The following is a 22,764-nucleotide window of genomic DNA, read 5'->3' as shown; positions in this document are numbered from 1 at the left end:
CAGAACGACCGCCCGCAAATAGGATCCGGCTCTGAATCAAGCCCAGTGTCCCAAGTGTAGCTGATTATAGAAGAGTTGAACTGGTACCCATGCAAGTGAGTATACTGGTAGGTCGTAGAACTAAGGGCCTGATTTAGACCCGCTCGTGAGCGGTATGCGCTCGCAAGCGGGTTGATGGTTGCCCAGTGCGCATGCGCATGACGGAGCCGGCTCCGTCGTGCGCATGCGCGAGACCTGGATTGCGACGGGCAAACCGTCGCTCCGGGTCTCGCACCAAAGGGGGCGTGCTGTCGATGTTGAGTGACAGCACGCCCCTTTGGTGGGCGGGCCGGGGGCGTGTCTGCCCAGACGGTGGCGTTCCCATGGGAACGCCTACCGTCTGGGGCCGGCCCCACTGACATCACAAGTGATGTCAGTGTGAATGCTTTCGGCTCTGTTAGAGCCGAAAGCACTCTGGGGCTTGCGGCAACGAGACCCTACCACAAGCAAGCCCGATGGTCGCAATGGTCTTGACCATCGCGACCATCTTCCTGCCCGCTCGCTATAGCTGTGGATGGTCACCCACAGCTATGCGAGCGGCCAGGAGGCCGTTCAAAAAAGAAAATAGCCCAGCCCTGATTCAGAGCAAGCGCTCTGTCAGAGCGTCCGGCTCTGAATCAGGGCCTCAAAGATTGGAGTGACAGTCCCACTACATGTATGAAGTGTCGGTAAACTAAGTGAACTGTGTTGGGTGTCAAGTTGGAAAAGTTGTAAATAACATCACAGAGTATCTAATTTGTTTTCATCAAGAGAGATGGTCCATCGCCCATCCATTTCTATACTGGTAACTGTACAAGGCTACGCCTGCTGCCTCAGCACCAAGTCTTTGATCTTACTAAACCTGCTCGTCCATAGAAGCCTGAGGGGAGGCTGAGCTAGAACTGGGTGGGTTACCCAAGAATATTACAGAGGTAGTGGTCAGGTAGACACACACCGCCACCCAACAGGCAAACAGGGGGTTACATAAAGTTTCAACAGATGTCTTATTTAACAACATGGCATGCAAAAATATGCAGTGACAACAACGCTCAAAATGGCGACTTCTATTATGTGTAAGCTACAGGGACATTGTGGCATACCTTCCAACATTGCCTATGGAGCAAATGAGACCACTCCTCCGATTTGTCCAACACACCGCCCATTTCCAATGAGGCCATGCCCAGTTTCTGACAAACCAAAACCCTTTGTGGAACCAAGAATTGGGTCTGTTTTTCCGGCAGGCTCTTTTACATATGTTTTTTTAAATGGTTTTCAGCTGTCTTTCATGCTGACAGATAACAAACTGTAATGCTTAATGCTAAAGCCAAAAAGATCAGCTAAAAAATTAAATGTGCTGCATTTAATAACTCTGAGAGCGATGGGCTCGCACTGGAATTTCCTTTTTACGACCGTAGGTTTCATCTGGTTACCATGAGCTCAAAATATATTAAAATGAGATATAAACTCTGCAAGTGTGAACAAGCCCATAGGAAAGAAATCTCTTGTAAATTTTAAGTATAATCACATATATTTTTAAATATAGCCCAGGGCATTGTCGATTCTTGGCTCCTATCTGTAATGCAACACTCCATGTGAGCGCTGTTATCTGCTTTGCATTATGTCCTTCCTATATCAAGACATCAATGCAACTGATGAAAACCGTAAATTCTGCTTAAAAGAGTGGTATATGAAAATCATCCACATTATTTAGTCTTGAAGTCATAAAAGGTAGATTACAAACAGCAAAATATGTGGATGCATCGCACCTACAACTGCGCCAAATTATACCTATCAAACTATCTGGAGCATACATGGCTGTATAACCACTTCCTCATGGGCAGATGGGGGAACTGTAGATGCCCCTGGAAACTATTCTGAAAGTGTCCTTATATTGTAAGTAAATTTGCAGGAGGCAGGTAATGTATGAACCACCACTCTGCCATGTGCTATCCATTGACTCCTGCTCAATACAGAGAGCTTTCCGGTGACCTTTCACAATACAGAGCCTCCTTGTGACCTTTGCACAATACAAAGAGTCTTCCTGTAACCTTAGCACAATTCAAAGAGCTTTCCAGTGATCACTGGAAAATACACAGAGACTTCCTGTAATCCCTGCATAACACAGAGAGCAATGTAATACAGAGAACAATTTAGTGACCACCAAACAAATTGAGAGCATTCAACTGACTGCCAACAATACAGAGAGCATCCTAGTGGCCGCCATATAATACACAAGAGCAACCTAGTGACTCTAATATAATACAGAGAACAATCCAATGACTGCAATCTAATACAGACAGCATTTTAGTGACTGCTATATATCATCCTAGTGTGAGACAGGCTCAGTATATAGAGAAACCTAGTGTGTGACACACACAGTACAAAGAGCATTCCAGTTACCTGCCTAAGGTACCCAAATCCAGCTGCCTATCGCTTCAACACCATGTCATTACCTCTCTCTTCCCTCAAACTGGACCAAGACACAGGCACTGCCCTTCACACTGTGGATGGTGCTCACCAAGCCAGGAGCCACTTCCCACTTTCCTCCTTCCACATCTCCTTCCTTCTCTATCTTCCTGACCCTACTCTATGGGCGAGATATGCTAAAGGAAAAATGCGGTAAAACCCCCGTTTTCTGGGGTTTTACCGCATTTCCATATGTACTAAGCCCCGGCCACCCTTTTATCGGTGCGGAAGGTAACACCAGAAAAACCTGGCGTTACCCTATAGAAGCCTATGGGCTTCTTACCGCACCCGATGCTTCACCACCGCCTTGCGCTGATTCACCTGATTCTCCATGGTCGCCAGCCGTGCTCCTCCTGGGTCCTCCGCCTCCTAATCTTCTTCTGGGTGCAGGGAGGAGAAGGAGGAGCCCGGGAACTTCCTGCTGGTGATCTGTGCAGGAAGTTCCTGGGTCTCGGAGGGGACGGGGTCCCACGGAGACCCCCTCACCCGGCGTCGGCTGCTTCGCCAAGGGCAGCTCTTATCGCAAGAGCTGTCCTTTGCAAAACTAATCGCATCACGGCCTATGTACCCTCACTGAGCCTCTGTGTGTGCTGAGCCTCTGATTGGTGGAGCTCAGCACAAGTTGCCAGTGAGGTGCTGATTGTCACTCTGGATGTTCTGGCCCAGCAGTGATATACAACACTGCCAGCAGGCATCCCATGAGGCCATTTTTTTGTGGCCCGCAGGAAGCAGAACAGTCAAAAGAGGGGAACCAGGAGTTTGGGACAGATAAAGTACTCCATATATTTTTCCTGCATTGTAGCAAGTCTCTCGCTCATTGTGGCTATGGGGACCTCCCTTAGAACTGCAGTGAATCCCAGTACCACCTGCAGTGGCTGTAGTTCTGCCACCGGGAAGAAGTACAGTATCTATACTCTGTCAATCATGGACCCTACATTGCCCTGTGTAACCTTTGCGATCGTAAGGATCAATAATCTCTTTTTCAAAGACCCACTCGAGCTGCAGTCGGTTCCGTTCAACAGCAGTTAAGACAGAAAACTGATGACAGACGTAGGAATCTCTGGGTAAAAATGCCTAGCGTGCGGTACAGTGCGTGTTTGATGTGCCCCGCAGAGCAGAAAGTGTTAACGTACAGTGACAGATTCACTTTGAATTAAACTACTCCGTGGCTTTCTCAGAAATTGGTACCGTGAAAGAATGTGAACAAAAAAAGAAAAAAAAAGATAATTTGTGAGTGAGTGAATCTTTAACATTTCTCAAGATGCTGTTGTCAAACTGTCTCTCTGGATGGGTCCCTTTAGAAAGTCTGTTTCACAGATAATTGAGGATGTTTGGGGAACTAAAGTAATCTATCACTTCAAAAAGAGATGAGAGAGAGAGGGGATTAGAGCCACGGTACCTCTGATCTGTTAATAATTGGTCGTATGATTAACAACTTTCAGTAGCACAGTAAGTCATTTGGCCTCCTGAAGACTCCTATGGAGATAAAAGTCTCCTAATGAATGAGGCTGATTAACCCCCGAAGGCGCAGGAGGGAAGAACTATTTAATCCATCCAGGGTTGAAGCAACGCAATAGCGGCTCCTTGGGCAGGGAAGAGTTAGGCCTTTTATTTAGCTGAAATTCACAGCGTTTTGCAAATAACACGAGTATGGGGAATCATTATTTATTTATTGTAAGATTATAAACCCAAGGCAAGTAACGCACGTGATGCGTCATTACACAAGAACAACCGTTTCATCCGATTTGAAAGATCTTCCAAGTTTTCCAAACTTCCCTACTAAACTCTCACTTTTCTTTCTTACAGGAGTTTCTAAATACTTGATGAATCAGCTCTCTGGAGTAACATAGGAATTGGACAGATTTCTCAAACAAGCGGATGGGGGCTGTCACTGCTAGTGAGGGACTTTTTAACCCATAACGTGCCTCATTGTTTTATTGGCAAATTTACATGAATCATCTGTGATTCCTTAAAACCATTCAATCTGTTGGAGTAGTGGGTGTTAATTTAAACAGCGGGGTGTAAGGTCAGATTTTGTTAACTTTGTCTTACTAGTTTTTTGCAAATGACCATGAGTACAAATCTCTTTAGTGTGAGCGCACACATTGCTCTTCCACTTGAGATGTCTCAGGTTCATCTGCTGTTTGCAGGAACAAAATGCAGTTCAAACTGAAAAGGGATCATTGATCCCTATGGTAATTGCAAGGGCAATTCACACGGCCAATCAGAGCATCACAGGCTGCAGGATCAATGGATCATAGATGGAAAAAAAATAAAATAAATTATATATATATATATATATATATAATATATATATATATATATATATATATATATAGTACTGCAAGCTGCATTTAAATACGGTTGAGCCTTTGCCCTGAGTTGCCACATGGGGCAGTATTAATGGTCCTTATTAGGGATAGATAGATTTTTGTGATGCTGTCTTTTGTTCTGTTCAAGGACACTGTGCCTCATGCCTCATTAGAGTCTCTAATTTCAGGTTCAACAGTACCTTGAGTCTCATGCCTCACTTATGTTACCAGCTGCACTGGTGCTGAGAGAGGGAATGAAGTACATGTGCATGGGACAGGGCCATTGAAACATCCATGGGGCCCGGGAACTAAGGGGGCATGGCCAAATCTGGGGGGCAGGGCCACACCCCCTCTGTAATAAAAAAAATATACTATGTTTAGGTGCTGCAAAGTTGCACCGTGCACTACAAATGGGGACATATTTCCTGCTCAGCACCTCCAACAAGTTCAGGTAATTAGTATCTGCTCCTCCTTCCTCGCAGCGCCCCTGTCAGGGGAGGCGTGGCCAAAATGAAGCAGCCACGGCCCCTCTTTGCCTTCTCTTGAGAGCCCCGAAGGGACCATAGCCACACCCCCGCCTATTACGGGCCTGTTGACAGTTGTGGCGAGCACCAACACTACGCCAGCACTGTTGGGTAGCATTTCTGCCTTAAAGGACTGAGGTCTTGGGTTTGATTCCCGCTAAGGCCCTAACTGCGTTTGTATGTTCTCCCCACGTTTGCGTGGGTTTGCTTCGGGTACTGCAGTTTCTTCCAACAATCCAAAAACATACTGTTAAGATGATTGCCTCCAGAATGTGTAAGAACGAAGCGGCTGCACTTTCATTTGACTGCATACTGTATTATAATTATGGGGCCTCTTCATCATTGGACGCCATATGGCCCAAGATGATTAAGTAATGATCTCGCTACGAGGGATACTTAAGTACCCAACTCACAGCTGGGGAAACTTGACACCGGAGCAGTTTATCATTGCTCCGGTGCGGGGACAGCTGCTCCGAAAAGCAACTGTCCCCTCGGTTAGTATCGCAGCTACAGAAGTAGCTGCGTTACTTACCTCCAACCCGTCATCCCGGTTATGCATGCGTGACCCGAACTCACACATGCGTACAGCCGCCGGGAAGATAGTGAGGAGGGGGCGGAGGGATCCGCTCGAATCCCTCTTCGCATCCCCGGAACTCCTTCCCATAGGAAGGAGCGGGGATCCAAGAGCAAGAGTTTCCGCAAGATTACCGGGCCATTTATCGATGATGAATAGGCCCCTTTCTGTTATTATATGCCTTGGCACCACAAGGGGTGACCAGCACCTTACACAGTATAATAATGAAATAGCTCCCTCTGATTGTACCAGTAGTAGGTCAAATTGTGCCCATTAGTAGCGTTAAAACGGTAATATAGCAGCTTCTCAAAGTAATAAATCAAGATGAATCAAGTGAGTGTGTTATTTCAATTGAGCGGTCAGTCTATATATCTGTGCTGTTTCCATGTACGTTTACAGACTGAAAATCCATGAGCAGCTGTCAGTCAGCGCGGAGCCAACATTTCCTGTCGTGGCGCCCAATTATGTACAAACGCTAAAAACCCAGGATTAAATGAGATTACAGTAATGGTTTTCCTTCCCCAAAAGCGAAAGCGTTTTGTGCTTAGAAGAGCCGAGCCCCAATATTACTAACAACACATTGTTAGAACTTCAACTGTGGCAAAAAAAACCCAACAATTTCATCCTTAGAGCACTTAACCTCTTCATTACCAGCTTCAGAAGGGTCAAAGTTAATCAGAAAACAGATCACTGACCAATAACTAAATGACTTGACTAGGGATAGCCAGATGCACCAAGACAGATGCACCAAGACATACTATTGTACTGTGCAATAAGTGCAGGAACCTTCCAATACAGGAATATTGCTATATTCATTCACAAAGTAAAAAAAACATAAAAGAACCTACTTGTGTCACCATGTAGGGCTGCCACGTCCCACTGCGGTCACCTCTACACCCTCCCATATTTCTTGGAAAGGCCATTCCAAAACCCAGCTCTATGATTATGATCAATAAATAAACTACCGCTTTTGCAGACATTGTTAAATCTCCTGTTCCAATTTACATATAACCCTTTTAAACTACAAAAAAGGCTGAGAGAATATAGAACTAATGTTTCGAGATATAAAATACATGGTGTAATGGTTAGCGTTACTGCCTCACAGCACTGAGGTTGTGGGTTCAATTCCCACTACAGCCCTAACTGTGTGGAGTTTGTATATTCTCCCTGTGCTTGCGTGGGTTTCCTCCATCAATCCACAAATATACTGGTAGGTTAATTGGCTCCCAACAAATAATTAATTCCAGAGCTGTAACTAGACTTTTTGGTGCCCTGTGCCAGTGTCGAAGCTGGATACTTGGCTGAGACAGAGGCCCTCATTCAGAGCGCACGCTCTGAATGAGGGCCGCCCTCCATAATTATGGAGCGTCCTCCTGGACGCTCGTATAGCTGTGGGTCACCACCCACAGCCTATACGAGCGCGCAGTTTGATGGTCGTGACCAGCGCGACCATCGCCACTGCGAGCCGGAGCCTGCGGTTGAGGTTTTCAACCGCAAGGCCCGGAGTGATTTTGGCTCTATCAGAGCCAAAATCACTCCCACTGACATCACTAGTGATGTCAGTGGGCCGGCTTCTGACGGTAGGCGTTCCCTTGGGAACGCCCCCGTCAGGGAGGCACGCCCCCGGCATGCCCCCCAAAGGGGGCGTGCTGTCAATCAACATCGACAGCACGCCCCCTTTGATCAGACACAACGAGCAAAGGAAAGTCCTTCGCTCGTCGCGTCTGGCGCATGCGCACGACGGAGCTCCCGCCGTCGTGCGCATGCTCAGTGCAGACCATCGACCCACTTGCGAGCGGACAGCCGCTCGCGAGTGGGTCTGAATCAGTCCCAGAATCTGTTAAAATTAAAATCTGCATGACGCCATTTTGCAAATGGCAACAAGACGCCATTTTGCGAATAGCCGCTCAGTGCCATTTTAGCGAATCTTACACATTATAAGTACATACGACAATGCTATTATTTAGCGTTGTGCGTTTCCTACGCAAAAGAGCAATGTTAAAAGTTCTCATTATACGAATACATACATTTACTGAAACATATAATATGACCAACCCTGCAAAACACGTACCACGGTGTACTTCACAAACACGTAGACGCACAACGCTAATTAGCGACTATACGCAATATCCTTACACTTACACACTGCACACTTACATAAAAAGGTTTCCTAGCATAAAGGTTTATATTCAAGGTTTTATTTATTATTAAGTATGTAATAAAGCGACTGTATTTAAGATCTCAGGTTTAGTACATGATAAATAGACCGTGTTTGGTGCTATTCTAAACCACTGTGTATTTGCAGGCTTCCGGTTCCATCGGCAAAGAAATCGCAACATGTTTCTTGGAATTATGGATCATAGAGAGATAGGCATTAAAATGTACTCTGTAATGCAGCCAGTTTAGACTTGTTCTTCAGCGGGAAAATGGACACAAAGGGCTGTTGGAGGCTGGACTGTGATTATACAAACTGACCTATGAACTGTATTGTAACAGAAGAACCAGGAAGAAGAACCAATGGGATTATGCCAACTTGTTCTATTGTATTGCCTATCTCTGCAAGGGTTTATATGCAAGCTCCCTGAATTTGCTAGTCAGTCATCATATTCTTTGCTGTTGACGGAGGTTTCATAGTTGATGCCGGGAATCTGGATTCAGAGCGCCTGCATATGTATTGACTGTACCTAGTGATTGTTTAATTTGTTTGCGCTAATTGTATTTAGATCACAGCGTGTAACTATCTGCTCTTTGGTGAATAATATCTTTTTGTGCTTAGGAAACACAATCAAAGTCTGAAGAGCAATTATTTATGATGCGACTTATTACGCTAAATAGCGACATTTTAGAATGTATAGATAGGCAGGAATCGATACCAGAGAGACAGGGGCGTATTTATAATGGGTGCAGGGTGCGCGGGGCACACAGGCCCCTGGGTCCAGGGGGGTCCCGCACCGCACACTCTGCACCCATATTATACTTACCTCTCCGGAGTCCCACGTTGGCGCCGGCGTCTGCGCTTTATAAAACGGCTATAAAATGGCCGCCGCGTCCATTTTTCCATCCTTTGCGCATGCACAGTACAAGGAAATTAGCCGCCGCGTCCATTTTTCCGGTGACCTGCGCATGCGCTATAGACTCTGGGCACACTCTAGTGCCCAGAGTCTATAAGTACGGCGCTAGCCGCGCACCACTCAGTGCGCTGCCGGCCGCTGGACGGAGAAGAGGGGGCCCGTGACACACTGCACACGGTCCCCCTCCTCTCTAGAAACGCCCCTGCAGAGAAAGCATTGGTGCCCCCATTTTTTAAAAAGGGACATAAGATAGTGCACCTGAAAAAGATCCATGGCTTCATGGGGAAGGGCCAGGGAAGAGATAGGGGAGGCCAGGAGATGCTGGGGATAAAAGAAGAGGAAGCTACAAGTGAGAATGATAATAAAGAGGAAAATTGAGAGGCCCGAACAGCGCCCCCTACCCTGCGGTGCCCTGTGCCATGGCACTGGTCGCACTACCCTAGTTACGGCCCTGATTAACCCTAGTGTGTGCCTGTGTGTGCATGTGGTAAGGAATATAGGGTCTCATTCAGACCCGGTCGCAAGCGCCGATGCGCTCGCAACCGGGTCGATGGTTAGCCCTGCGCACGCGCTGCGGCCGCACTGCACGTGCGCAAGCCCTTTAGTGAGAGAGAAACTCTCTTGCTCTGGAGCTCTCTACAAAAGGGGCGGCTATCGATGTTGATCGACAGCTCGCCCCATTTTGTAGGCGGGGCGGGGGGGGTGGTTTCACAAACGGAGGCGTTCCTTAAGGAACGCCTGCCGTTTTGTGGGCGGCCGCACTGACATCATCAGTGATGTCAGTGGGGAGCTTCCTGCTCGATCAGAGAAGGAAGCTCCCTGGGGCTTGCGGTTGCTGAGACCCAACCTTAGGGTCTCGTCGCAAGCCCCGATGGTCGCGATGGTGTTCACCATCGCGACCATCACCCTGGTCGGTTGCTAGAGCTGTGGGTGGTAACCCACAGCTTAGCGATCGACCAAGAGGCGGCACTACAAGATGCAAGCGGCCGCCCTCATTCAGAGCGACCGCTTGCATCTAACGACCGCCTCTGAATGAGGTCCATAGAGTGTAAGCTCCACTGGGGCAGGGACTGATGTGAATGGCCAAATATTCTATGTGAAGCGCTGCGGAATATGTGTGCGCTATATAAATAACAGCATAGTAGTAATAAATAAATAAATGTACTCCTATCACATGCAGAAATAGTTGTATTTTATGTAAGACATTAGTAAGTATTTGATTTTGTTGTGATTATTACCACATACATCGCAGTTTTTGTCAAATCCCATTTGTGGACCAAGGCCCTGATTCAGCATGGATTGCAATTGCAACAGCGTACGCAGATCGGCCGATTGTTGCATACTGCGATTACGAACACACTGTGGAATCCATCGCAGTGTCAGCCCGTGAGCGTTTGGGGGTGGTGACGGGGGAATGGTTGCAGAAACGCAGGCGTGCCTGTCCGTTGCAAGGGCGTCCATAAATTACCACTGCGATTGCCCACGCAGCTTGAGTACGCACTGCATGCGACGAGACTTGCAATTTCTGAGACATGCCAGAGCCGCTTTAATTGTGCGTGAGGGGCCGATGTTCTCCGATGTTACCGATGTATACGCAGGACTGCGAGGTATTACGGATGTGAGAAGGCAGCCGTGGGCGTCTCTATGCTGGCTGAACGGTGGCTGACATTAGCATATTTTCGCAGATTCATTGCGTGTGATTACGCAGCTGCGATCCGTGCTGAATCAGGCCCCAAGTTCCTGTAAACTTTCAAAAAGTGACCTCGCTATATCATGGGTGTATTTATAATGGTTGCAGGGTGTGTGGTGCACACGGGCTCCTGGTTTGGAGGGGAGGGGGGGTGAGGTCCCACAGTGTACACATTATACTCACCTCTCCAGAGTCTGACTCTGCAGAAATCAATAGGACCATGTCACAGCTGCCATTTTCTAGAAGATTTGCTCATACACCAGGAACATGACGTGGGTGCCATGTTCCCGGAGTCCTGCACTTTTGGCACAGTGCCAGAGTCTACTCTGTAATTGTGCCTGTGAGAGGAGGGTGGGTGGGGGCACACGGAGGCTGCACACTGACCACCAAATTGATCATTGAAAAGGGAAAAAAAATATTTGTAATTGATGTACTGTGGGGTCCATTTATCAATAAATATTTGTGGCTTATTTGGGTGTTTTCAGTGATAACCGCAAATATTAGTATCCCCCAAATGTATGACAGAGGGATCACAGCAGATATCTCCGATACCTGCTGCGATCCCTCCATTCCCGCCGGCAACTGTAACCCCCATAGGTTTCTTTCGGAGCCCTTGTCTCTGCGGGTGCTTTTTGTTACATTCGACCGATATAATTGAATCCTGCAATGCAATCATGGGCGCTAATATCGCGCCCAGATGGCGTTGCAAATGTGATTATTAATAATTGGGGCCCTGTGTGAGAAAGAGATACATTCAGTTTCCCGGCACAGGGGACGCCGGTGGTTAGAATTCCGACGCCGGAATCCCGACACCTGTCAGAATCCCGGCGCCGGTATCCCTGAGGTAAGTAGCGGGGTTGGGGGGAGGGTTACGTTTAGACCCTAGGGGGATAGTTAGGGTTAGGCACAGAGCCGGCTCTAGGCATAGGCTTTGCAGGCAAATGCCTAGGGGCATCCCGATACCCAAGCCTAGGGCCAGCGTAGCACTGGGACAGCAGCAGCTACCATGATCGGAGTAGGGATGGACATCAATGTTTTTCTGCCGATGTTAGTGTTTTTACCATTCGATGGCAGCATTCCGATGTTTGCTGTCATCGAATGGTAATCATTCAATGGTGTTTCGATGGTGGCTTCTTTTCTTTAAAAACTAAAAGCTATGGCCCTCATTCAGAGCCACTCGCTAGCGGCAGTACGCTCGTTCCGATCGATGTTCGCACATCTGCGCATGCGTACGGTTTTTAGTACGCATGCGCGAACCAGTCAGTGCTGCTGAAAATCGTTTGTACGCAATATAGCGAGTGCCTGCTATTTTGAGTGACAGGAGGAGGCGTATGTGGGTGGTAACAGGGGAAGGTGCTTGTAAACGGGGAGTGGAGATCCGAACGTAGGCGTGCTTAAAGGTCAAAACGGGCGTTTTATGGGTGTGCATAATTAATACAGCAGCGTCACTGACCACGTCACTTGTTTTTTTTTAACTCAGAACTGCTCGCAAAATAGCGGTTGAAAAAAACAACCACAAGAATAGCGAGCAGTTCATATCCTGTTCGATGTACTCGATTAATCTAATAAATAGCGGACATGACGTATGGTGCGAGCGGCCAGGGGGCGTTTTTAACAAATAAACGAGCGTATGTTTTGCTCGCTCATTCAGACTAATGGAGCGTACACACGGTCAGATTTGTCAGACTTGTCAGATGAACGATTGAACGATTAAACGATCTGAACGATTTTACCAAAGTTTTGAACGATTTGAACGATTTGAACGATTGAACGATTTTTGACTGCATTAAAATGAATGGAATCGTCCAAGTCTGACTGCAAACCCATCAGATGTCAGATATCGTTATCTGACAAACGGGAACGCGCATCGTTGATCGTCCATCGTTCAGGCATGTCAGATATGAACGATTTTCCTTCAGATATGAACGACTGAACGATTTTTAAATCGTTATCGTTCATATCTGAAGGAAAAATCTGATCGTGTGTATGCACCATTAGAGGTGTGAACAGACTGCAATGTGTGAACGGATCATTTGAATAGCCACCCCTTGTTTTTGAACGAACGAACGCAAATAGCGAACGGCTCTGAATGAGGGCCCATGCCTCCCCTGACTGCTGTGTGCTGTGTCTCCTGCCTCTGATAATATTCCTGGATCATGTTGCTGGGATCGTTGGAGGCTGTCTCTCACTGCCTCAGACCAGGCCCTCCCACCCCTCTCTGCTAGCTCTGATTGGCTCTCTAAGACAGTGAGAGCCAATCAGTGTGCAGCCCTGGCCCTGCAGCAGGTGTCACTCACAGACACACAGAGTGACAGCTAAAAACGTTTTCACAGCAGAGATGGGGAGTGATGTCTCTGCTGGTGCTGTAAGAGGTTCGTTTTCTGTGTGTTATATAAGTATATTTAATAATGTTTTTACACTTCACTTTCTTGTTGCTTTAAGCGCCCACAGCAGCAGCAGCAGCAGCATGGCAGTGTTGCCCATTCTCCTCCTCATCTTAAGTCAGCTCTCATCGGAGCTCAGCTCAGCTCCCATCAGGCAGCGGTCAAAATGAGCTTCTGCACATGCGCAGAAGCTCATTCTATCCAAGGATGGATCAAGGGTGGGGCGATCGTCTTCCCTGAAATTCAGTCACAGCCACGCCTACTTACTTATGCTGCAGTCCCCTGCCGTGCCAGTCAGCCAGCCACATCAGCTGTCACTATGATTTATCCCCTCCTGCATATGTGTCCAAGGGAACAGGAAGTAAGTGGACAGCGATTGGCTGAAAGAGTTAAGGTGCATACACACTAGACGATATGCTCCCTGAGCGATATCGTCTAGTGTGTCCCCGGCAGGCTGTGCTCAATGTCGTTCATGACATTGAGCACAGCCGCTGAACGATATCATTAGCGATATCGTTCAGCGCCGGGCTCTCTCACCCATTCCCTGACATGCAGCAACCTGACGACGTCGTCAGGTTGGCCTGCATGTCAGCCCGATGAACGAGGATGACGAACGACCCGCGGGAACGCGCGTCGTCGTCATCGTTCATCTTTTTTGTGTTAAAAATGGACGATAAAGTGGACGACTGAACGATAACGATATCGTTCAGTCGTCCACTTTAATCGCCCAGTGTGTACGCACCATTACATGATCTCCCAGCCAGTGTAAAACAGAGCATGCTGGGAGATGTAGTTTTAGTGTTCCCCTTATCCAGTGAGTCAACTGTAGCTGAACTTAACCTGCAATTGTGTCAAGTATGCATGTCCTAACAATATACGAGATGGAGATCAGTGGAGTGAGACAACATGGTCTGGATTGTGTTAGCTGTGCAATTTATCCAGCAAAGGTATAATATTATGATCTCTCTCCTTTTTTAATTATCTATCTATCTCTGAGGTGTCCTGTCCTGTCCCTCTCCTGTCCTGTCCCTGTCCCTGTCCTGTCCTGTCCCTCTCCTGTCCCTCTCCTCTCCTGTCCCTCTCCTCTCCTCTCCTGTCCCTCTCCTCTCCTCTCCTGTCCCTCTCCTGTCCTGTCCCTCTCCTCTCCTGTCCCTCTCCTCTCCTGTCCTGTCCCTCTCCTGTCCTGTCCCTCTCCTCTCCTGTCCCTCTCCTCTCCTGTCCTGTCCCTCTCCTCTCCTGTCCCTCTCCTCTCCTCTCCTCTCAATAATAAAATGTTTTAAACCCTGTCCTTATAATGATTTAAATTTGAAATATGCAGTGCCCCCAGACTGGCCCCATATGCAGTGCCCCCAGACTGGTCCCAGCCCAGAACTTATCTGAGCATGCTCGGCGGCGGCGCTCCCACTCCCGCTGCCTCGCTGTGACTGGATCTAGCAGGCGTGTAGGGTAAGCTCTTCACTGGGAACGCTTGTCTCTGAAGCGATCGAGGCTTCTTTAGCCTCCGGTCACTTCAGAGGCCAGCGTTCCACACCAGGAGGCGGAGAGTGACAGGGAGTGCAGCGGGGGAAAGTGACGGGCAGTGGGCTGTTTCTGCCGGGCGATGCGCCTGCAGAAAACAGCCTGGGGAGAACACTAATATATATATCTATCTCAATTTCTGTATACGTCATATGTTGTATCACAGTAGAATATATCAAGGTGTTTTTTTTATAAAATGTACACAATGGACAAGAATGTAAATGTTCTGTTTTGTATGGTTTCTTTAATAATCAAGACTGCGGTTGAGCTGGGGTAACCCCTTTCACGTCCAAAATTGGTGCACTAACTCAAAAATATTATTGTTAAAACATAACTTTTATTGTTATATATCAAATAAAATATATACCTGAATTACAACAGGAAAAGCAGCGAAAATTATTTAAAATACAGGTAAGTAGTGTCAAAAGATAAGAAATAAGTGATTAATAAATTGTTCCAATAGGAACATAAATATCGGCACCTCTACACTGTCATATAATTCCGTGTATACACTGATAGTGATTAATCTATACGTATATATAGTGTCCCCACATTTCTATATAGTATCACTTCAGTCAAAAATCCTGGTTACAGCTGAGCAATATTGACTACAGTTGGATCACCACTGAGTTCTAATATCATTCAGTGTGTTGCACACCAACAAGCAATATAAATATCATGATCAGCATGTTCATCTAATGGATGTTCATGTAATGCATGATCAACATCATCCTAAAGATTGCCTGACAGTGTATTTTCTAATACAGATAAAACCATAAATTTCTGATTTTGGGGCCTATTCATTAAACGTAAAAATTCAATGGGGATAATTAGCTTTAGAACTCTCATGGAGTTCTAGCTAATTATAGGTGGAATTCATCATTCCACCTCTCCATAAGTATCTATTCCGAAAAGCTGTTGTTTTTGCGATGACAGCTTTTCGGGAAATAGATACTTTTCCCTGCCTACACTACCTTATCGTATCTGGGAACAGTGCTGCGCATGCGCTGTTACATCTGTAAAACCAGCGCATGCGCAGCACTGCCTACAGATGCGTTAAGTTTCGTACCCCCCCCCCCCCGACTTACCTGTCCGCGCAGCAGCCTCCGGCTCCGTCCTGCTGGTCTGTCATGTGGTTTCCCAGCAGACCACATGACAGATTAGAAAGAAAAAAACAATTTTTTTTTTTTTTTCTAAACTTTCTTGTGCTCTGCTGGGGAGCACACATGACAGACCAGCCTCCAGAGGCTGAAGACGGAGCAGAGCGCCGGAGGGACTCGTCGGGGGACCTGCACACGCTGATACAGGTTAGTGGATTCTGCTATTCGCCACCTCACAGTGGCGAATAGTAACTGCATCAAATTCCGAAAATTGATAATTTTCGGAATTTGATGAATACCACAATTTCCACATCCCCATACTAATGTATGGGGAGTGTGGAAATTAACGCAGGGGAATTTAGCAAGGAGATATCTGTGATATCTCCTGTGTTAAGTCTTTTCATGAATACCAAAATAACGTTATTTAAGGAAAATGTCCTTAAAAACGTTATTTTAGTGTTGATGAATAGGCCCCTTTATGTACAAACAATTGTTATTTAACCATGAGGGGGTGACTCTCAGAGAATGCTAGTATAATTAAGGTCACTAATATAATTCACTTCATATGACATTTAGGCCCTGATTCAGAGCCGGAGGCTCTGACCAGAGCGCCCGCTCTGAATCAGGGCCCACCTCCATAAATATGGAGCGTCCTCCTGGACGCTCGTATAGCTGTGGGTCACCACCCACAGCCTATACGAGCGTGCAGGATGATGGTCACGATGGTCTTGACCATCGCGACCATCGCCAGTGCGAACAGAAGCCTGCAGTTGAGTTTCTCAACCGCAAGGCCTGGAGTGATTTTGGCTCTATCAGAGCCAAAATCACTCCCACTGACATCACTAGTGATGTCAGTGGGGCTGGCTTCTGACGGTAGGCGTTCCCTTGGGAACGCCCCCGTCTGGGAGGCACGCCCCCGGCACGCCCACCAAAGGGGGCGTGCTGTCAATCAACATCGACAGCACGCCCCCTTTGATCAGACACAACGAGCGAAGGAAAGTCCTTCGCTCGTCGCGTCTCGCGCATGCGCACGACGGACCTCCCTCCGTCGTGCGCATGCGCAGTGCACACCATCGACCCACTTGCGAGCGGACAGCCGCTCGCGAGTGGGTCTGAATGAGGCCCTTAGTTCCTCCTTGAGATATCCCCATACATTGGTAAGTGTGATTCAGGTAGTGAAATTATATTAAATCTTTATTTCAGATGTATTTAATCACATAATCCTCATTCATTTATGAAAGTGCTTCCTGGGAAATATGCAAATTGAATGATTCATCAATAGTAATTAAAGTCAGCAGACTTAGGGGCCTATTCATTAAACATAAAAATTCTCTGGAGATAATTAGCTTTAGAACTCTCATGGAGTTCTAGCTAATTATAGGTGGAATTCATCATTCCACCTCTCCATAAGTATCTATTCCGAAAAGCTGTCATTTTTGCGATGACAGCTTTTCGGGAAATAGATACTTTTCCCTGCCTACACTACCTTATCGCATCTGGAAACAGTGCTGCGCATGCGCTGTTACATCTGTAAAACCAGCGCATGCGCAGCACTGCCTACAGATGCGTTAAGTTTGTGTACCCCCCCCCCCCCCCCCCCGACGTACCTGTCCGCGCAGCAGCCTCCGGCTCCGTCCTGCTGGTCTGTCATGTGGTTTCCCAGCAGACCACATGACAGATTAGAAAAAAAAAAAAATTTTTTTTTTTCTTTTTCTAAACTTTCTTGTGCTCTGCCGGGGAGCACACATGACAGACCAGCCTCCAGAGCCTGAGGACGGAGCAGAGCGCCGGAGGGACTCGTCGGGGGACCTGCACACGCCGATACAGGTAAGTTTCACCTGCTATTCGCCACCTCACAGTGGCGAATAGTAACTGCATCAAATTCCGAAAATTGATAATTTTCAGAATTTGATGAATACCATAATTTCCACATCCCCATACTAATGTACTAATGTATGGGGAGTGTGGAAATTAACGCAGGGGAACGTAGCAAGGAGATATCTGTGATATCGCCTGTGCTAAGTGGCTACATGAATACCAAAATAATGTTATTTAAGGAAAATGTCCTTAAAAACGTTATTTTAGTGTTGATGAATAGGCCCCTTATGCTGTTCAAGCATTTGAATTCTATCTCCAATCACTTTAGTCAGATCCTGATCAGTATGTAATATATGCAGATGTTTATGTAGGATCTGTTGAATGTTTCTCCATTCATGACAAAAAGTCCCCACAAATCTTACACATTCCTGCTCCAATTTGTACTGGATGGAATCGCGCCTGTGTCCTCTATATATAGGGCAAAGCCAGAAAAATCACTACCGCTGGCAGAGAACTCTTAAAGGAGAGTGTATGGGCATAGTGTGGCTGGATTGAGGTGTGGTCAGGGGCATTGCCAAATCTGTCCTCATTGTTTCAATGCTGGCATGTATTAACATTGAGAGTCTGATTCAGAGGTGCACAAAATGTCGATGCTGCATGCAAGCGGCCGATGTTTCCAGTCTGTGCATGTGTCCCGGTACTTACTGCCGAAAGATGCGAGGCGAATTTGGATGCAGAAAGAGGCAATTTCAGTGAGTGTTCCTGTGTAGTAATAGGGGGGTGGCTGGCCAGACGCAGGTGTGTCGTGGTCAGTGACTGCGGCTTTTCCCACAGTCGCACTGATTTCGGCGGCCATGTTCAGACAGAGATTCTGCGCCTCTGGTCCACTGTTCAATGGTGCGACTGATGTGCAGTCGATGGTTTGTCTTAATGTGCAAAGTGTCAGATTAGCGCCACAGCCAGGGGGCATCAATGTACGGATCCCATCGGCTGCGGCATTGCCATAACTGAGCAGTCGTGCATTAGCGTCCATCTCTGTATCAGGCCCAATAAGCTGCTGCGACCATCATGCAAAATGAAATTGCCTCCTTAAAGTGCACAGAACTTATACAGAAGTGTTTTATGATCGTTTGCAAAAGACACAAGGAGGTCGCTGTTTCTTTTGGTGCCTCAGGCAACATATTGACTAGGAAACCCTGGGCCTGATTCAGACCCGGTCGCAAGGCTGTGTTCGCACATAGCCTCCCGATGTTTGCATTCTGCATATGCATCACAGTGCGCGAAGCGGCCGCTGCGATCGGGAATCGACCGCAGCGAGCACGCAGAGGCTTCATACAGTGATTAACAGGAAGTGACCGTTTGAGGGTGGTGACGGGGGGTGGTCAGAGAAACGCAGGCGTGCCTGGGCGTCTAGACGCTATTTCAGGGGCTTGCATAATTAGGCCCTGGCGACGGCACACGCATCCTAACATCTAGTTACACACACAAACATTAGCGATGTCTGCGGTAGGGTCAGGTCAGCCACAACTTGTGCGTGTGGGTCCGATGGTCCTCGATGTTACCGATGTTTTCGCTGTCTTGCGAGAACGTAAGTGGAGGGAACTAGGCGACATTATGTAGTGTTGGGTGTCTACTTATTGTGCTGCAGTTACATTTGCGTATGCGGTCATTAGCATATTTTCGCCTCGACAGCCTGCGTGCGAACGCAGCCTTGCGACCGGGTCTGTATCAGGCCCCCTGTCCTAAGCTGGGTACACACAGACCCTCAAATTTGTTAAAATTCCCCTGAACACTAACTTTAATTGTCTAAAGCTGAGTACACACTGCTAGATATATCGGGAGTTCCGTTGACTATATCGGTGATCTGCTGTTGTGTACTGGCGACTTGCCGATCGCCCGTACACATGCTAAAGGGACCCGCCCAGTTGTGACATCAAGCCCGGCACATCAGGCAGACGATTGGTTAAGTGTGCATGCACTTAGCAATCGTCAGATCGACCTAGTGTTTACCCAGCTTTACTTGCACTAGTTAGATAATTGCTGATTGGTTGTGTCTGTGATTCAAATTTAGAACCTAAACACAATTTAGTAAATGAGCCCTAGATTCTGAGGCTGACCCTATAAATGAACCCCAACCCTGATCCACCCAAGACCTGCACAGGTCTGCTCAACTTCACCCACATTTCATCAAGGCCATGCCCAAGTTCCTATATGCTCCACCCCTTTTGGGGCCAACGTTCAGACTAACAGGAGCAGGGGCGGCCCCATAGCAAAACTCAGGTAGGGGCCCTGCAATGCTGCAGATGACTTCTGGTTGTCCAGTCGGCATTGGAAAAAGCCTCCTTTGACCATGAGCATATAGTATGTGCACCCACTGAATATGTGCCACTCAGGAGGGGTCTCTGTGGGTGACATTGGGGGGTGCAAGTGTCCTCAAAGGTGATCAACATTGCTGTACCTCCCAAAACTCCTTGCTCCTTAGCAATCGCACCCACTGCTCCTGGTAGATCCACTGACAGAGGGCCTAATTCAGACCCGCTCGCGAGTGCTGAGCGCTCGCAAGCAGGTCGATGTTGGCCAAGTGCGCATGCGCACGACGGAGGCGGCTCCGTCATGCGCATGCGCGAGACCGAATAACGACAGCCAAGCCATTGTTATGGGTCTCGCACCAAAGGGGGCGTGCTGTCGATGGTGAGTGACAGCACGCCCCTTTTGGTGGGCGTGCCGGGGGCGTGGCTGCCCAGATGGAGGCGTTCCCATAGGAACGCTTACCGTCTGGGGCCGGCCCCACTGACATCACTAGTGATGTCAGTGGGAGTGCTTTTGGCTCTGATAGAGCCAAAAGCACTCCAGGGCTTGCGGCCACGAGACCCTACAGCAAGGGTCTCGTCGCAAGCCCGATGGTCGCGATGGTCTTGACCATCGCGACCATCTTTTTGGCCACTCGCTTTAGCTGTGGGTGGTCACCCACAGCTATGTGAGCGGCCAGGAGGCCGCTCTTAATTTCAGAGGGACGGCCCTGATTCAGAGCGAGCGCTCTGTCAGAGCGTCCGGCTCTAAATCAGGGCCAGAGTGTGCTGAGCACCCGGGCCGCTAGGTCAAGTTGTAGCCATGCACTGCAATCCCTCCATCCAGAAACGATGCCTGCAGTGGGTCCACCCTTACCTTTTGCCGTCGCCATCTTTCTTGTGATAAATTTGGAAAGATGGCGTTGATGATATTAAAGACTCTGGCACCGCGTTAAAGTTTTTTCTATCATCTTCACATGTGCCATATTCTGAAAATATCTCACAGATGTGCCACCAGCAGAAGGTGGGGAGTGGGGGTCCCGTTGTACAGATAAAAGGGGGCTTCTGCACATCGACCCCACCGGGCATTAGTGTGCCTCTGGGTAGTTCCACCACTAATTGGGATACATGAAGCAGTAATCATAAACCAATGAAACCCAGAGAAGAACATTAACGTCACTCTTTATTTGTGTGTTTGAAAACATAAAACACGCACACAATAATGAAGTTAGAGGTCGCATCCTTTAAACAAAACTGGATCTGAGTCATGGGCCTCTGTGTCTGAGGCCAACAACAGTTAACCCTTTTCTCATACACTGTCCTTCAGGTGATAGTGATAAATGTACACTTCTTGCAGCAAAGACATAGCTGGAACTGGTTATAGCGAGCGCTCTGCAGATCGCTCAGCTCAGTCTGTTCAGCACAGGGATGGAAAGCGATGTCAGAGCTCACAGCAGCGCACTCTTGCCAAGAAAATTAATGAAGACAAGATGCTCTCTTGAGATCTCCAGGATGGAAAGAGCTGGATGCAGTTTTGTCCTTCCCTCCCTTTCGTGCACAAAGTATTTGACAGCGTGGCTGGTTCTGTACAAAATATTTACTGGACAGAAGGGAGAAAACAATACATTAACTTAAAGCCGTAAAGCAATCCAGATTCTTCCTTTTAAAAATCTGCTAATGAAAAATAAGCTCGTATGACTTTATAAACAGCGTTTTTTACTAAACGGCTTATTACAAAAACATGGCTACAGTCTATACTGTGATATGTAAAGGAGCGTTACCATATTTTATTATTAATCTTTATGTATCTCCAACATATTATGTATTGTTTTACACCAAATTTTTCACATCACTCCCTGCATCATCAGAGCTTACAATTTAAGGGCCTGGTTCAGATATGGATGCAATGTTGATATCAGACGCAGTGGAGAGGTTTTTTGCCACTGTGCATGCGTCAAAGTCGTCCTGCGCACGCGTTGTGATGGATTAGCAGGGGCGGTCCCAGAAAGGATTTATTCGCAAAGTGAGTGACAGGTAGTCAGCAAAAATTAACCAAAGCTGCACTACACAGTCTAAATATTTGCAGGACTTAAAGTTCCTATACATCTGACCGGTATTTCCTCGATCCTGCAACGCAATCGGAAATGCTGATCTGCCGGGTGGAAACGCCGGCCGACCTGCATCGATGTTCAGTGATCCGTCGCAGGATAGCTGAAATATTACATGTTAAATGTCCCCGATTTGAAGATCGCGATAATTTTTTGATCGCGATGGTCAAATAGGGAAAATTCAACATGTTGGATTTCAGTGATCCCGTGATTCCGTATTGCAGCATCGTGGGATCGCGGCAATCCATCTCTCATGGATGGGCCCCATTACTTATATTCTATGTAATCCAATCAGTGCATTGCTTTGCACACCTGAAAGCTTGATACACTTTCCACTCAGACTAGCACCCCTACTACATTGGTTTAGAGCAGTGGTTCTCAAACTCGCTCCTCAGAACCCCACACAGTTCACATTTTGTAGGTCTCCTAGCAGGTGCACAGGTGTAGTCATTACTCACTGACACATTTTAAAAGATCCACAGGTGGAGCTAATTATTTCACTTGGGATTCTGAGGAGACCTGGAAAACATGCACTGTTTGGGGTCCTGAGGACCGAGTTTGAGAATCTGTGGTTTAGAGCATGGAGTCTGGCAATGTAATATGCACACCAGTCAGAGGAACAATATAGGTAAGTCCTGCAAATATTTAGACTGTGTAGTGCAGCTTTGGTTCATTTTTGCGCCGTGGGCCCCCTGGATTGCTTTGATTGATCTGCTTCAGTGCACCGCAGTAAAACACAATTTTCCTTTATAACACATTTTAATGCTTCACTGTCTGTTTTTTATATATGTATTTCACTTTTAATTCTTTTTATTCTTTACATGCAGCTGCGGCTGCTCTTAACTATTTCCTTTACACTTCACCTTTCTTATTAGAGCGGTACCTTAAGGTGG

General features: G+C 47.3%; 1 long non-coding RNA gene across 2 annotated transcripts in view; it reads right to left on the bottom strand.

Annotated features, from left to right (window-relative positions):
* Window positions 1–22,764, bottom strand: part of LOC148473336 (uncharacterized) — an 88,950-nt gene that overhangs the window by 45,499 nt on the left and 20,687 nt on the right. Inside the window, exon 3 of one of the 2 annotated variants that reach the window (XR_015872979.1) lies at window positions 21,138–21,363. The exons of the other annotated variant lie outside the window; for it this stretch is intronic. This is a non-coding gene — a long non-coding RNA (uncharacterized LOC148473336). Of the gene's footprint in view, window positions 1–21,137; window positions 21,364–22,764 lie in introns of those variants that run through there. 2 annotated transcript variants of the gene reach the window in all.

Source organism: Taudactylus pleione, unplaced genomic scaffold (genome assembly GCF_031769625.1).
Source record: "Taudactylus pleione unplaced genomic scaffold, aTauple2 ptg000934l, whole genome shotgun sequence".
Classification (NCBI taxonomy): domain Eukaryota; kingdom Metazoa; phylum Chordata; class Amphibia; order Anura; family Myobatrachidae; genus Taudactylus; species Taudactylus pleione.
Note: the sequence above shows the minus strand (reverse complement) of the source record. Positions and strands in the feature narration are given on the sequence as shown.